Source organism: Cyprinodon tularosa, unplaced genomic scaffold (genome assembly GCF_016077235.1).
Source record: "Cyprinodon tularosa strain WSP-4 unplaced genomic scaffold, ASM1607723v1 ctg528, whole genome shotgun sequence".
Lineage (NCBI taxonomy): Eukaryota > Metazoa > Chordata > Actinopteri > Cyprinodontiformes > Cyprinodontidae > Cyprinodon > Cyprinodon tularosa.
This window is the reverse complement of record NW_024039261.1, coordinates 188,706-201,777: the sequence shown is the minus strand read 5'-3', so window position 1 is coordinate 201,777 and position 13,072 is coordinate 188,706. Positions and strand designations below refer to the sequence as shown.

At 35.4% G+C, this 13,072-nt stretch overlaps 1 protein-coding gene across 1 annotated transcript in view; it reads right to left on the bottom strand.

Annotated features, from left to right (window-relative positions):
• rab32a (RAB32a, member RAS oncogene family) overlaps positions 1–13,072 on the bottom strand; it is a 29,185-nt gene that overhangs the window by 11,088 nt on the left and 5,025 nt on the right. The window lies entirely within an intron of this gene.

The window sequence follows — 13,072 nt, the reverse complement described above, 5'->3', positions numbered from 1 at the left end:
CAAGCTAGTATTTGAGATTTGGTGAAAGTAAATCTGAATTCTGAAATCCACATGCATTGAATCGTAAGGCTATATTATTCAGTAAAGAAACTGATCTCAGTCATTATTCTTTGGGGAAATCGAAAATTAAATTTACTGAATTTACTAAAAGCTAATTTGACCTTATTCCACTCATAGCTAAACCTACTCTAAAGCACAGCTTGCTGGGAGTTTTTACAGAGCAACATATTCCAGTCTGACAGTGACTGGATTAAATATTAAACACCATAAATGCATACAACTGTGCATCACCACAGACCGCTATAGGCTAGCTTAAGTTGGCCAAGTGTAACATGTTCTGGCACCCGTAAGGAAGTCTGCCTCACACTTTCAAAAGTCCTCCATTTTCTAATAATGTTTATGAATCCTTCCAAACAATCCTTAATCACTAGGTTCTAAATTGAGCTTATACACACCTGTACTAAAAACTTTAGAACAATCTGTTTATCGCTTTTTCTGTCAACTTTCTAACAAATAAACCAGTGGTACAGATACTTTACATCCTTTTTGGAGATAACTGACAATAAAAAAAAAAGAACAGCTTTTGTTTATAGGTCTCCAGCTATAAGTGCCACTAAGAAAGTGAAGAGATTATCATTATTCAAGATATATATGAAATATTCAATAAAAAAAAAAAATATATATATATATATATATATTTTTTTTTTTAGGGATGCACAATATAATCGGCCCCCTATCGGTATCGGCCTGTATCGGCCTTAAAACTGAATATCGGACATCGGCCACCCCACCGATATTTAACCCGATATTTGATCAGCTTCTGAGTTTCTAAAGTCTAAAAAAAAAAAAAAATACTACTACTTCTTCTTCCTCAATAACTTCTCTTTTACAGACTTAAAAACTTCTAAAGACGATGGAAAAAATATTGATACATTAAAATATCACAATATCTTCATATGCTGATATATTGCCATTTAAAAACACGAGAGTTTGTAACAGAACGATAAAATTTCACGAGATTTTGAAAGTAAAATAGATCGATACCGCGTTTTTAAAACTCAATTTGATATCAGCATATGAAAATATATTTGAGTATATTATTTTTTAAAGTGTCAAAAATGGATAACAAAACTGCTATTTTCAATGACTACTTATTTTTGTCCAGCTTTAACATCAGTATCGATATCGGCTGCATGAGTTTTAAAATATCGGCATATCGGATATCGGCCAAAATCCCAATATCGTGCATCCCTAATTTTATATATATATAAAAAAATGTAAAACATCTTTAGAACTGTAAATTTACAGTCATTTTTACTGTTTGTCAAGGCTGCACTTTTAAAAAAGATGAAATTGTCCAGAGAGCTGTTCCAAATGAAATTTCTTTTTGTTTTACACTTGTGTAACCAAAATAACAAATAAAATCTGTCTAAGTCAAGAAACCAACAATTGTAACATCAACCTAAAAGAACTTATCACATTAAGTTAATCCTAAGGGAAAACTTAAAAGCTGCTGCAAAGATAGGGGTATATCAAAAAACTGTCTAAGACTTTTTAAAACTGCCTGCCTGTCAGAAAGAACTAAGATAAATGCACTTAATACCAGCATTGTATTTTTCCTAGAATGTGCTTCTTAATCATTTTTTTTTTCACTGTATTTGTTAAGCACAAGGGTTACTTATTCTAACCTGACTTGCTTATACTTTGCATATTGAAACTGAAACTTCATTTAAATCAGAATGGGGAAACCCAATCTAAAGATAAGAAAGTAATACATCTCTATGTCAGTCCATATTTCATTTCACAAGTAAGTTGTTAGTGAGGTGCACAGTAAGTCAGAAATTGGATTTGATTTATAATCAGCGCTCAAACAAAGGTTAACTGTTTAAAAACATAGAAACAAATGAGTGGACATAGCATTTTTTTCAGGGGAAATCAACCCCTAAAAGCTACTTCAAGTTTTCCCGAAAGTCAATTTGTGTAAATGTAAAAGGAAGCATCTATCAGCCAGACATGTATTTAGTTTTCTCAGAGGAAAGGCCAAATGAAGCATTTGTTTGATGGATATAGTTCTTAATTAAGTGACGTAAATCAAATACCAATACCCTGTAGCTTTTGAATCAGCTGTTCTAAGAATTCTGCCTGAATAAAATAAAAACAAAAAAACTAAGTGCATGTCCTAAGGGGGATCCCTTAAAAATATTTACTTCTGTTAATCTTAGTTAAACATTTACTTTCTCAGAATTGCATAAACGTATGCTAAACTCCTCATATAACTGCTGCGTTACATGTACGTGAGATTGAAGACAAGTATACCGCATAAAAAGCTACTTAAGTGTATGATTTCTTTAAGAGGTGATTAAACCAGCTACCTTTACTTAATGATCAAAATCACAGAATAATGATTTAGAGCTGAGATTACCTCTTTCACAAGCATTGACAATGTTTTCTTACTAACAATCGTTAACGAAAGACAGGTATGTACTGAGCAGTTAAAGAGGTTAGGGTTTAGGATGCCACTGGAGCCTTTGCAAAGAAAAATAGAATGCATTTGCATGATTGAGTTTGATTGTTGCAATAGGATTCTGCTACTAACCACACAAAAGGAAAGCAGCTGTAAATCAGACAACACTCAACAGCTATTGTGGAAGCCTAAACAAACTCAAAGGGTATGCGAAATTCCTCATGCTGAAATAGGTGACATTTTTCTAAAAGTTTGTCCTTATCCTCAAAATCAAACACATATTTACAATTTTGAGTGTCTTAACAGGTTACTTTGATACAAACACCAAACCCTAACATTAAAAAAAAATCAAAATTACAGATAATAAAACGTATTTTCTTCTCTTCAAAAACTACTGAAGCCTATCACCGGATTCCTTTTTTCTCGAAGTCTGATAATCTAAAAATTAAACATTGTATGAACAAATGTTCCAATCTCTTTCAACTCTGGCTTGATGAATTACTTTTATTATTTACTTTAAGATTTTAGTCATTGCTATACAATATTTTTCAAATCTATGTCAGAATTTTACATATATTCAATAAATATAGTCAAGTACATATATCAACAATCACTAATTAGATGAACGGCCCTTTACAAGTTACAGCAAAAATAAAAAAAAGTTTTCATTAGTATTACCAAGATCTTAACATAATGCTGGATGGATATTTTTCAATTCCATCTAAACAGAAATGGTACAGGTAATCTTAATGGGTTGTATTTATGCCACAGCCCACAGCCCCCTAAAGACATAATCAAAATGTTTGTATAGAGTTAAGATCAGGGGCATCTCAGAAGATTATTTATTACTTTATTTATTCCAAAGCATTCTTTGTGTGCGTTTGCAAACATTGCCCGGATGGAACCTCTGACTCTGCCAATTGTTTAAATTTCTAGCTGTCTATTGAGATAACCTTGGAAAATCACCAGAATACTCTATTTTTTTTTTCAATTTGTCCATTTTTTACCATGCAACAGTACCACTGAAACTGAACTCACCTCCAGCATGATGCTGCTACTATTATGGTTAGAAGTTGGTTAAGTTTTCTTGGGAGTGAAAGCCTCAATCTGACTCATTCAATACTTCTTTTCTGGGACAAAGTTTAATCTTGTTCTTTATTCTCAAAAGTTCTGTTTGCACTTTATTTGCAAGCAACCACTTTTTCAAAGAACAGTACATCTCAAGATCACAAACACTTTAGAATTTTTAAGAGGTGATTAGCTTATAATAATAATGGATAATAATTGAACTTTATTGATTTCACACTGGAGAAATGTATCTCTGCATTTGACCCATCCCTTTGGGGAGCAGTGGGCTGCCATTGTGCGCCATCTGGGGAGCAGTGTGGGGTTAATGGTTTTACTCAGGAACCCAGAGTGGAGGCTGTGTTGATTGAGCTTGAGTTTCAACATATAAATGGGAAGCGTGTAACAGATTTAGTACATATTTTTTGCAATAGCTTTCCTATTAACAAAATAGACTTCAAGGTTAGTAAAGTGGATGTAAGAAAGCAAGTATTTTCGTGTTTCAAAAATAGGAAATGGACTTGGAAAGCAATTGAGGAAGTGTAAGCAAAGCTCCTCCCAACATACTTTCACTTTACTGAATAGGTGGCTTTTCAAGCATGCAAAAAATTTGAGAGGTGTGTTGAAGGGTGTACGCAAGAGAGCAAATCCACTGTGGGGCCCACAGGCCTGGCAGTAATTGCTCATAATTGAGAGTCTAATTTTAGTCGGTATAACCCCAGGTGAATTCACCAGAGACAGGACACAGTGGGACAAAGAGCCGATGGACTAAAATGAAGGTTTTTATTTCCAGGCCTTGTAGGAATCATGCGTCCAGAAGTGAGCAGGCCAAAGCAGGATAGAGCCAGAAATAAAATATCTCCTCCTTTTAGGCTAACCTTTGCTCTTGTTAATGGGCTGACTGAGTCAAATGCAGCAATTATTCAAGAATAGAGTGACATTTTCACACAGCACCATCCCTGTGAGTTAGTAGAGGTAAAGGAACACTGAGGATCATTGTAATTCAGGGAGCTAAACATAGTCTAGGGGTCTTCTATTCTGGCCTTCAGTGTTTTAAATTTGTCTGTGGTCCAGTAAACCAGAATCAAATGATCACATTACCATCTTAGCAGCTATGAAAGGTTTCAGATGCCTGTTAATCACCCAGATACGTAAGTAAGGTGTAGACAATCAGTAAAGCGAGTGTAACAGTCCCAAAAGTATATACAATCCCAATCAAAAGAAGGAAAAGAAGCACAACATAAAGCAATTTTTATATAAGCAATTTCCCAGCTTTACTCCAAATTCTCATTCGAAAATAGGATAAATAAATTGAGTTGGACAATTATACCATGCATGACTTTTGGTTTAAAACATTCCAGTGAAAGTCTGACTCCTATACGATAAGTGTTGCAGAAGGGGGGGGTCAACATCTGCTCTAGTCTGAGGTCTTCTGTAAGAACAAATAAATACAAAGACTTTTAAAAAAGTATTTTGATCATCCATCTTCTCAATAGCCTTAAACAGCGACAGTGTCCCGAAGACTAGAGCTTCAATTGGCAGTCATTTTCATGTGATCAGCCATGATCAGTAACCAGCCGGTCATTATCAACACCATCGATTTTAAGTCATTGTGTTGTTGATGAGTTGTGGTCAGAATGGTCAGAGTGCACAAAACAGGGGGACGAATCACCTGGACAACAGAAGGAAGAGGAGACAGCCTTCTGAGATCAGGCAGGAGTAGAGGGGAATCAGTTGGAGATCACAGTAGAGAGAGAGCATCATAACCGGTAGCCAGATATGCCCCCCTCTGGAGCTAAGGAACGACAGCGGTTATCGGGGAGTCCGCTAGGCAGACATGGCACCGGAGCAGGGAGATAAAGCAACTCAAGAGGAGAGCGGAGGAACACAATGGAAGTTCAGATAAGTCCACCGGGGAAACAGCTCCAGGGTGGGGTAACAGCTGATTGAGGCTAGCTAGGCTAATTGCGGAGGACCAGATGAGTACGGCAGAAGATTGTTAAAGTCCGCCAAGTAAACAGAACGCTGAGCGTGGAAGAAAGGCTACTGCTAACTGAGAATCAGACTGCAGTACTGTTTAGGCGCCCGCCATGGAGAATGAGCAGCGAGAGGCTACGGCTAGCTGAGGCTAACTTGTTAAGACTAACTGCTTCGCTTGGAAGAATGTCAGTGAGGGATCAGAGGGACCTGTGGACGGACAGCGCAGCAGAGTGGGGAGCGAAGGCAACTGCTCGTCAATGTCTGTGCTGGAGGTAGGATGATGAAACAGTAATTTTAGGGTTTTTTTTTTTAGGCCACCAACAAACCTCTTAGAGCATTCTCACATCATCCTTGGTCAACTTAATCTTCTATATTTTATATTCTGATTCAAAAAAGCTTGTCTCCACTGTATATTTTACTAAAACAGTGGTCAATTCATTATACTTTCTTATCTCCTTTAATACCGTAAAGTACAATGTCAAAGTACATGATACCAAAGTTGAAGAATTTTTGGATTTGATCCTATGATAGGTGACTGGTGCTCGGCACCCAAAATCCTGACCCGTGCTTGTCTACAGAAGACAAGCATCAATATCTGACGAGCTGGGAGCGAAAATGCGTTGTTTCAGTAGAGGTGATGATGTTTTCAGAGTGATGCATAATCTTCTGCTCCACATTTTTAGCTTGATATTTAAAAGGTAAAATTTCTGTTCTATCTAACCAGACCCTGCACCCTCTCCCAAGTGTTTGCTTTTTCTGTAATATGGCGTGTAACTCTTAGCTGTATTTTCTTACTACAATTCAGTATAGGCCAGTTTGTGCATGCACAACTGATAGCAGCCTTATTGACAGATTCTCCCATTTCTGTTGTAATTTTTTGCAGCTCCACTGGTGCTTTTCTGAGGCTCGGGTATGGAAGTAAATCTATGTCACTGGAATTTGAATTAAAATGCCACCGAAATTTAAATGTATGTTTGTACTTACTGTTTCAGTATTAAAATATATTCAGAACACATTTTTGATCTAAAAAAAAATTCATTGTCATTATTTCTACACACTTGATATTTCATTTGTTATTTTCTCTTCAAGCTAAAAAAATTACATTACTATTTCAAAGTGATTACATTTTCAATACTTATTCTTCACTTTAATTTTTGAGTGTTAAGAAAATCTGCATATAAAAAAATTCAACCTTTCAAGTGTTAGCTTGCATGACCGGCTCCGTCATGCTGGTTTTCCTTCCGTATGAGCGCCCCAAGTGTCACGTCACGTGACTAAGAAAACGTAACGGGATTGGCTGGGTGTTGGACACCATAATCCATTGCTAATGTCTGTGACCTGAAGTAACCCTTCCCTTTTTACACTAAATTTAGACGCCGAATTTAAGACAGTGAAATAGAGCCAGTTGAATCTCAGGAGGCTGAAAGTAGAGTTTAAATTTTGAAAGGTTGAATTTTTTCATATGCAGATTTTCTTAACACTCAAAAACTAAACTGAAAAATAAGTATTGAAATTGTAATCACTTTGAAATAGTAATGTGAATTTTTAGCTTGAAGAGAAAATAACAAATGAAATATCAAGTGTGTAGAAATAATGACAATGAATTTTTTTAGGTCAAAAATGTGTTCTGAATATATTTTAACACTGAAACAGTAAATACAAACATACAACATTTAAATTTCAGTGACATTTTTAGTTCAAATCCCAGCGACACAGATTTACTTCCATACTCGAGGTAGGAAATCCAGTGATGTGAAAAAGGATGCTCTTACTCTACTGTATGTGTGAGTTGTCTAAAAAGTGCAAATATTAACTTTACTGTAAAGTTGCTTTTTTTATTTATAAGAAAGACCCCATAGTTTAGAAAGTAGAACTGGTACCTTTGTTGGAAAGTTTGCTGCTGACAGACCTATTGTTTAGGTCCCACTTCTCCTTTGTATAGACTAACTAATTAATAAAGGAGTTTCACTGACTTTTATTTTGCCATTACCTTTATTTTGCCGTTACCTCTGAAGAGAAATTATTTTTGAAATAGCATTCAGTCACACATGTGAAAAATCTGCAACGATTTTTTTTGCATTTACTTAGTCATATTTAGCTACTTTAACACAATTGTTTTACGTCTTACCCTGCTAACATGAAACAATTCTATTAACGTAACTAAATATGATTAAGTAAATGCAAAAAAACGGTTGCATTTTTTTCCAGTGAAAAGTTTGTTTATTCATTATGTAAAACTGGACATTTTCTGATGGAGATTTTCCATAAAAAAAAGAAATATAAAAAAGGATCTGATCAACAAAAATCCCACTAATGACGCTCATGCTTTTCTGCTTCATTTGATCTATCATAATTCATTATATTCAAATAAAACATCTCAAGAGACTTATGTGCTTACATAAGAAGAAAATAAAATTACACCACAAACATTAATGAGTGTCATACGCTACTAACCTAATCAGCAAAAAACATGGGAATGGACTGAGTAACATGAACAATCAAGTGTTCACTCAGTGAATGCCAACGAGGAGCATGAGATGTGTGCTGCTGTGCGCAATGCACAACATGAAGCAATTGGCAGCAAACTAAAGATATACAGACATCTAAAGCTAAACATTAAGATACAGAGTTGTAGATGAAAACAAGTAAGTTTCATAAGTAAGATTTTTTTTTTTTATTGGTTTACCAAGGTTACGGGCATTGGTGCATGATCTAAAACACAATTAGGCACACTGATTGGATTCATATCAACCAAACATCTTACACTACTTCTTTATGAAACTGTTAAGTTACAGCCACTGGATAATCTCTGTTTTCTGCGTGGGAGAAACAGAAAGAAATCACAGTCTCATCATTATCCAGAGACCCAGCAGCCCCTGCTTCCTCTATGGTCAAACACGCTTCTGTGGGTGGGTTACTATAGAAACTGTCCAAGCCAGACGTTGCAGCAGCAACAGCAGCAGCAGACTCCATCTGTTAGGGAGCCAACCGCCTGTGACCCTCCTCATACCCTCCAGCCCCATCCTAAGCACGATAAAAAAGAAAAGAAACACAGCATCTCTGTCTTAAAGGTAGTCTAGAGCTGGAATTCCGTAGCCAGACTGAGGAACACATGACCAGCACGTTAAAATTCCTCTGAGTAGCATGTGAGGAAAGGCTACAGCTTACTTAAGCGCTTAACAAAATCTGAGGAAAAATATTCCATAACTTTAAGTAGGCTGCAGTTATTCAACCTTTAACTGAATGTAGTAGAGTAAAATTGCGTTAGGGACAATTTAATTCTTAAGAACAATAATCAAGTGTCAAATTTTAAATAGGGCAACAATCTACATCAGGAATCCTAGTCTTTTAGAGGCCAATTTTCAACAATGAAGCACTATAGAATTAGAGGATTGACGAAAATGTAAGTTTCTGCCCCATTATCCCAGCTACTTCACAACCCTCTAAATCTAGTGTTAGATCTCCAGTGTATTGATCGAATATGATAATCACAATAATAATGAGTTAAAACAAGTCTCTGTTTCTTTAGAGTTCTATAGACCATTTCTTTTTTGTTAAAATTAAGTAAATCAAAGTGTAAAAACATCTGTTTAAAACATTTTGTGTGACACATTTTGCTTTACAATATGTAACATAGTCGACTGAATACTTGATGAACAATTTAAGATTTCTCCCTCAGAGTTTCTTAGCACAACTGTTATAGCCTCCGAAGGATATTTACTTCTAAACATTTTGTATTATGAAACTTAAACTTGGAAAATGTAATTTCATGGGCATATCTATATCTAAATTTTAAAACAGGAGGGTTGTGAACATACATTTGTTCCACTTCATGGCTCTTTAAATTTCACTTATGTCACATTTTAGATTTTGGTTAACTCGTACACTTTGAAAACTTTAATGTCTACAATAACTTTACCTTCAATTAAATTACTGGCAACATACTCCTGTCCACTTTGGCTACATGTAGATTATTTTTGCTGAACAAGCAAATCTAATATCTGTTCGATCTTGTGCGAGCTGGCAGGGAATAAAAACCTCCGGCAAAACAAGACAACATGTTAGGTTCACCAGCAGAAATTTTATTGTATCCTGTTTTTGGATGTACATTTTTCCACTTGAGAGTTTGATGTTGTAAGAAGAAATGTGAGCTATATCAGATGAACTGATATTTTATTCTAATCTAATCACTTTCTCCATTGGCTTTAAGTGTATGAGCTAAAACTTAACACCTTGCAGAACCTTTGCTTTATTGTCTACAACATTTTTTTATCTTTAGCTCATTTACTTAAAACAGCCGAAGTTGATCAGAAATGCATACTTATTTTAGACTAGAAAGTGTTTTTGAAGATGTCTGTCTGCACAACAAGCAAAAGGCGATTTAAACCCCTTGGACATAAACACAAACCACCACCATTAGTTATTTATTTGGCTTAAGCTTATATCCCAATTATACAATTTTATCACTGACCATTTTATTTATTTATTTGTCAGGGACAGTGTACATTAATGAACATTTCTGTAAATGTGTCAGTATTAGCTATGAAGTTAGTTTTCAACTATTGACCTTGGGCAAGGTGTATAATTCCAAGACCATTATAAAAATTATAAAACAAATATAGAAAATTAAAAAAATTCAGGCTACATACCTACAAGGGCAGGTCATAAAGTTTAAACAGAGACATTAGCATAAATATTATAGACATATTTACAAGGTAACACCCAATCCTGACATTTGGTTGAGTCATGCACCAGGAGATCGGTAAGGTCTAATGAGCACAGTGTTGATTTGATTTTAGCCATTTTTTAACTGAGTTGTGAAAGTGTTAAAAGTCTAAGTCTATCTAGTTTATATTGACTAACAGCAAAAATTGCTTTCTGCATCCTTGTTTACACTCAAGAAGCCCCTCTACCAAAAAGCAGAAACGCTACAAACATTGAAAAAAAATCATCACCATCAAAATCACCATCTAACCCAATGATATCTGTTAGTCCAATAGAAGGAATTTTGATCAAATAAACCATTAATCGACAATTCATCAAAAGTCTTTTATTTGTTGACATCAAGTTATGTTTAAAGTAATTTAGGTAGTCCAAGGTCAAGCTTGGAAAACTGCCTATATATTTGTTGTGAGTCTTTTTACAAGCAGATTGAATGTTTCTATTTTATGTAGACATAAAATTTAATTATGAAACAAAAAAAAGGCGTATTAACAACGCACACTAATGAGCTGCAACTAACCATTATTTTGCAAACTGATGCTTTTTTTCTATTGGCCTAATTTCTGGGTTGGTTGTTTCTTCAGCATGGTATGCTTTAGACTAAATATGATAACGATTACTTTAATGTGTGTTTAACACAATTCATGATTAATGTAATTTATTGTTTCAGACCAACATAAAACAAACAAAACTCAATATATATTACAAAAATAGAACCACAGCTCATGTGTATGTTTATATTCAGAGTAAATCTTTGAAAATACTGTTTCTATTTTGTTCAAAGCCTCATTATAACAAATCATTCTACAAATCTTTTACAATAAGAGCCTTTTTCTGTTCTCTAAATATCCCGTTCCACATTTAAAAGCTCCGTAAAATAGCTTACTGGAATCACATGCTCCAGTCCTTCAAGATGAACTCTTCAATCATCAAGCATTTAAAAGCTATAGCCAAAGGTCTCTGGGTCATTATGAAAACAAGCTTAAACAGATCGTTCATCAACAAAACAACAATGGAAGTGCAAATTAAGGCTATCTCATTGGTAGAATACTTTGTTTTTGCAGTAAACTTGTGCAATAAACGTAAGGTCACTTTTAAGACAGCTGTAGAACAGAGTTACAAATGTAATTTCCCTCAATTATACAGAGAAAATACAGGGGTCAGATCAGGAATATAAAAGGGCATTCTAAGGTATGAACAAAGGTCAGCTTAAATCATGTGAAACTGATGATAAACGCTAAAGACAACATAGACAAATTTCCAAAGGTTTGGATAATGTCCTTAGAAATATGCTATACAACCTTCTACCTTATCTTCCCAACAAGATGCATGCTTCTTTTACACTATGCCATGGTGGTAATCACATCCTGTCCTCAAGCTAAAAACATCCCTGAGGAAGTAGCAATTGTGTTTGAAAAGGGGGTGGAATAGTCGCCAGCTTCATACTGATTTCCCACCTCTTATAAAAGCCCCTAATTACTATCATTCTCCACAGACTGTAATCATGGTCTAGATTGTTAAAATAAAATAAAAAATAGAAACTACAGAACTCAGAAACCGCTTTCTGTGTTTCTAAGATAATCCCTACTTTTTTCTCTCTTTTTTTTTTTGCATGATCAAATTGCCTAAAGGCGGTTAATTAATGACTCATCCAATTTACCTTAAGCAGTCTTTCTTACACCCACATTCTGCTATTATACTTTCTCTAAGTCACTTCATGTGCACTTTTTGGTGTAGATGTAGGTTACCTCAAGTTTTCTACTTGGAGTTAAAGCTTTACTTTCCTTAATTTATGCTAATTATGTATGTCTCTATAGAAAAACATCAGGCCATGTATCATAGTTCTATTTATTCTCACAGATCTTCTGATTAGGTTCTGATTAGCTTTGACAAGCAGCCGGCCCACCCTAATATTAAGTCACAGATGCCTTGCACATTCCCTCAACTTGAGCTGCGAGGGTCTGAATGTCAGCCCGGACTGCCAATCAGCCGCTGTCAGACACACAAGATGTTGTGACGACCTATCCACCACCCAAATGTTCGCCCCCTTTCTGTCAACGCTGTGAGGGATAGAATAAATATAAAACAGAAGCCTTTCTAAGCATCTGTCCCGATGTGTCTTGAGCGTTGTTTGATTGAGGGAGCGGGTAGAAAGAAATATATATCTAGAGGCAGGGCCTATTTTTTCCTTCCATAGGATGAAAAAAGTATTTTAAAAAAAGCTTTGAGAAAGTTGCCATGACAAACAAATCTGGAAATCATTGCTTTGAAATCTTAAATCAGGCCAACATGGCAATAAGAGATAACAATACTCTGGTAAACCCATGTATTCTTGACTTTTTCTTACTTCTTTTGCATCACCAATTTTGGTGAGACTCAAAATCTGAACCACAAAAATAAAAATTTCCATGTAGGTATCAAGAAAGCTACCAACTTTCCAAACATATTATGCAGAAAATTACTGTTTATTAACTGAAATATAAGCAGTATATTGAGATTGCAATACTGAGGGCATTGACATGACTGTGATTCAACTATAGTGCAGCTCTAATTTACATAATAATAACTGAAGATCATTGATCTCACAAGGGACAAATTCAATTCTGCATCTTAACCCATCCCCTTGGGGAGTAGTGGGTGCCACTGTGCGGCGCCTGGGGAGCAATCAGGGCTTAAGGGTCTTGCTCAGGGACCCAGAGTGCAGACTGTGGGACTCGACCCAGGTACTTCCAACCTTCTCAGAGCACAAGTGCACTGCTATAACCACTAGATCACCTCTCTCCTCTAATGGAAACTTGGTTTTGTGAAAAACAACTAACGCATATGTCAAGAAATTACTGA